The sequence below is a fragment of the Palaemon carinicauda genome, chromosome 38 (genome assembly GCF_036898095.1).
Source record: "Palaemon carinicauda isolate YSFRI2023 chromosome 38, ASM3689809v2, whole genome shotgun sequence".
Taxonomy (NCBI): Eukaryota; Metazoa; Arthropoda; class Malacostraca; order Decapoda; family Palaemonidae; genus Palaemon; species Palaemon carinicauda.
In genome coordinates, this window is record NC_090762.1 from 57,122,835 (window position 1) to 57,127,834 (window position 5,000).

Below are 5,000 nucleotides of genomic sequence, written 5' to 3' on the forward strand. Positions count from 1 at the left end.
CGTGGTGATGAAAACTGGATGAACCCAGACATGAATAAGGGCATGTTTGGGATCCTGCAGTGGACTAGAAACCGCTGCATTTGTTGTTGTTGGATATATAGACAAGTGGATACACATGATCATATTAATACTTGTACACATATTGTGCTCTCTCTCTCATATATATATATATATATATATATATATATATATATATATATATATATATATATATATATATATATATATATATATATATATGAGAGAGAGAGAGAGAGAGAGAGAGAGAGAATGAGAGAGAGAGAGAGAGAGAGAGAGAGAGAGAGAGAGAGAGAGAGAGAGAGAGAGAGAGACCTTAACATCAAATAATCGAAAGATTGCGTGCCACAAAAAGGCGAATTATGCTTTGTACATTCTAGAGGTTCGACGGGTTAATGACGAACCTCCTGCGAGGTGAATGAAACGGATAGTATTTCTATCTAAAGCCAAAGATATGCTATCATCATCATCATCTCCTACGCCTAATGACGCAAAGGGCCTCGGTTACATTCTCTAGTCGTCTCTATCTTGAGCTTTTAATTCAATACTTCTTCACTCGTCATCTCCCACTTCAAGCTTCAGAGTCTTCAACATGTAGGCCTGGGTCTTCCAACTCTTCTAGTGCCTTGTGGAGCCCAGTTGAAGCTTTCGTGAACTAATGACTCTTGGGAAAATATGAAGAGCACGCCCAAACCATCTCCATCTACCCCTCATCATGATGTCATCCACATAAGTAATCTCTCATAGTTTTATTTTCAATCATGTCCTGCCATTTAACTCCCAATATCCTTCTGAGCGCTTTGGTCTCAAATCTACAGAATCTGGTGGATATTGTTTTATTGTCATACCTCGCCTCATGTCCATAAAGTAACACTGACCTCACTAAACTGATATATAGCCTGATTTTTATATGCAATTCAGGCGATTTTATTTCCAAATTCTGCTAAACATAGGCATTGTCTGAATTGTTTTATTTTAATCTTTCATCAACCTCAAATTCTGAGAATCCTGTATTGGTGATTATAGTTCGTAAATATTTAAATGATTCCACCTCATTAATCCTTTCTCCCTTCAATGATATTTCATCTTCAATTGCATATTCCGTTCTCATCATCTCTGTCTTTCTTCTATTTATCTTGAGCCCAAACTCTCGTGATATATCATGCATTCTGGTTTGCAAGCTTTGCAAGTCCTGTGGTGTTCTGCTAATAAAGACAGCGTCATCAGCATACTCTAGGTCAGCTAATTTCCTATTACCAATCCAGTCCAATCCTCCTCCACCATCCTCAACTGTTCTATGCATTACAAAATCCATGAGGAGGATAAACAATTTAGGTAACAACACATTCCCTTGAAGAACTCCACTGTTCACTGGAAATTCATTTGATGGGACTCCACTAACATCAACTTTGCACTTGCTATGGTCATGAACAGACTTAATCAAATTTACATATGTAAGAGGAACTTCAGAATAACGCAGAACTTTCCACAAAACTGGCTGGTGCATACTATCAAAGGCTTTTTCACAGTCCACAAATGCCATCAAAAGTGGATTTCTATATTCTACACATTGCTGTACAATATGTCTTGAAATGAAAATTTGGTCAGTATAACTTCTAGCTTTTCTAAATCCTGCTTGTTCACCTCTCAGCGTTTCATCAATCTTTCTCTCTAGTCTCTTTACAATGAGCATACTATATATTTGCATGGCAACTGACGTAAGTGTGATGCCTCTGTAATTATTGTAATAGGTTTTGCCATGTTCACCAACACTTCCAGATCCCATTCATCAGGTTTTGCCTCTTCACGCCCCATTCTACAAAATAATCTTGTAAGTATTCTGGGAGTCACTTCTTTTTCAGCCAATATCATCTCAGCAGTTATTCCATTGTATCCACGGGCTTCCCATCTCTCTAGTTTTTTAATGATAGCTTCGACTTCAAAAACACCGAATTCATTCATGGCCACATCAAGGTCTTCCTCATCTTCAGGTATATCAATCAAATTATTCCCTTGATATCTCCTATTCATGACCTCACTAAAGTGTTCCTTCCAACGTTGCCTTTCTTCATCTTCTGTTGTTACAACAGACCCATCTCTCTTTTTGATGGGTATAAGCTTCTTCTTTGCCCCCGTAGAGATTTCATTAATAATTCTGTGAGCAATTCTTACAAAATAGCCACTCCCTGAATTCATAGCTTTGTCAGCCTCATCTGCTTTCGTCTAAATTTTCTCTCCAGTCATCCCAAGCTTTTCTTTTAACTTGACTAACAATACTGAAATACTTAGCATGCTCTACCTTGTAATTTTCATTACTTCCTCTGAAAAATTCAACAGTCATTTTCTGTCTGTGTCTCCTTTTTATAATATCCCAAGTATCATTTGATATAGATGGCTTTCTCCTTGTAACTGTATGTGCCAAAACTTCACTACCAACTGACTGATATATATTCTTAATATCACACCATTCTTCATTAATTGTCAGTTCTTCGTCTCTTGAAATCTCTAAGACTGCAAATTGATTCCTACATTCAATTGCAAAGGTTTCTCTAGAGGGCTAGCTGTATCAAACCTATCTACGTTTCTGTTGGGTGCTTTGTTTTAATTTCAGTACATGAGGTGCTGGTGATCACTCCTAATATCTGCACCTCTATATTTTCTTACATTTCTCAGACCTCTTTCTCTTTTTATTAATGACTATGAGATCTATTTGATTTTTGTAATTGCCACATGGCGAAGTCCATGTATATTTGTGGATATCCATGTGCTGGAGAAGATAACCTCCCATAACAAGATTATTGGTTGAACAAAAACTATAAAGTGTGCCCCATTTTTATTTGCAACTTCGCCAGGACACTCAACGTTGACTCAAATTTAGGCCGGGTGCCGGGACCACCCCTCAGGATGTTTTCTGCTAACTTTTTTTCCTTTAACTCATATTTCCAGATAACCTATGTCTTGGGCTATGTCAAAAACATAGCAACCACCCTTAACTCGTGGCCAAAACCTGAACCTACAGTAAGCCTTATATGGGCGGTCAAAAATATCCAGACTATTGCAATATATCAAGAAGCATATGTAAAGAGAAAAAATTATAATCGTATAATATATATTCTGAAAGTAATACAAAATGTACACAGACAAACCGAAAAAAAATCTGGTTTTCAACATATTTTTCTTTGAAGCAACGTTCTCTCAGGAAAGAAATAATGAATCTATAGGTAAATTCTTTATACAACAACTTCCATATTATATAAGCTTCCTTTTAAGTCTACATTCGAGTTATAGGTAGCATCCAGAATACATGGTGGTAAATAATGCAAGTGTTTTCACAAACTTGAGAAAATATGAATTAGTAAACGTCCACAATCCACTATTCATAACTTACCCTACTTGCATACTGCCTGTATCAAATGTACTTATTTAAGCTAAATTGAGTCAAAATAAGCTATATCATACGGTGTTACCATGAGTGAATGGCTGATTTTATCTGCACACTTTTTTTTTTTTTGTAAAACTAGAAATTATAATTTTTTTTTAAATAAAAAAATGTAAATAACACACGATTGATCACTGTCTGATTCATCATCTTCATCCTCGTCATCATCAAATTCATAATTATCATATTCATCAATCATATTAAAATCATCACACTTTGTTTCGTCTCCTTCTTCAACTACTAATACACTCCTGAGATCTTTAGAGAAGTCGTCTCCCTCAAACCATAACGGTTCAAGTTTATTTCTGTCAGAATTTATGTGAAAACCAAATTCCTAAGGAAATGGCAATTTTGGGATATTGTTCATGAGCTCTACTCCAGATGCACACTTGGTAATTAACCCTCTTCACATGCTGCACAAGAACTCTTTTGCAGGGGCAAATTTCACAAAGATCAAAAGTGACTGCTGGCCATATACCCGTAACTATGGTTGATCCACTAAGTTTCTTGCCCTTTATTTCTCAGGTTTCATTAAATTTCTTTATTCTGTAAGCAAGACTATACAAATGCATGTGAATTCTTTAATTCATCTCATAACATTCACCTCATCAAGAACCCATTATTTCCCTACTTCAGCAAATATACCAATATACTTTGACTCAAGAGTTTGATTGATCCCATGATCTTTCCGCTGCCTTTGAATGGTGAAGTACATTCTGAACCAATAAAGGCATGAAGGGACAGAAGGGCTGTAATGTGGTCTTGAGAATAATTTTTCAGCTAACTAGTTAATGTTGATGAGTCGTTCTCCCATATTTAGGAGGATGATGACTGTCAAAGATTTAGCATAATAGAGAAGAATTATAAAAATAATATATCATTGGTCTTTGTCCTAACTTTCACTGTCGTGATGTGTGTCTGGAATATCATTATCATCATCACCACCACCTCCTACGCCTATTGAGGCAAAGGGCCCCGGTTAGATTTCGCCAGTCGTCTCTATATTGAGCTTTTGATAGTTTCATAGTCCTCAGCCATGCAGGCCTGGATCTTCCAACTCTTCTAGTGCCTTGTGGAGACCAGTTGAAAGATTGGAATATGCTTCAAGCCATTGCTGTTTAAAAGCCTTTCCCTCAGCTACTGTCAGCTTAATAAGCTTGACCTCCCTCATTGAAGATTGTGGGTTTTTTAATGATACTTTTTGTCCTATCATCGGAGCCCCAGTGGCGATGTAGATTTCTTCTTGTCATCATTTGTGAGAAAGTTTTCAAGTCTATGGGACGGTGAATATTCAATTATGAACCTACAACCACAGCCTCTTCAGTTTCGCTCGGCCGATATTGGAGAGATTTGGGATACCATATACTCTATTCTTCTTCCGATAAATCACTTTTACTACATACTGAATTTACCCTTTCCCAAGCATTCTCTCTTCTATCCTACACTTTCACCAAATCTTCAACATACTCCGTCTACCTGGGACAGTATTTACTTATGTGCGCGTTTCATTGAGAATAAAGTGATTATAGATTGAAAGCTCTCT

The 5,000-nt window shown here is 36.8% G+C and overlaps 1 long non-coding RNA gene across 1 annotated transcript in view; it reads right to left on the bottom strand.

The window, feature by feature from the left end:
- The window catches only part of LOC137630207 (uncharacterized), a 70,571-nt gene that overhangs the window by 55,687 nt on the left and 9,884 nt on the right, over nt 1-5,000 (bottom strand). The window lies entirely within an intron of this gene.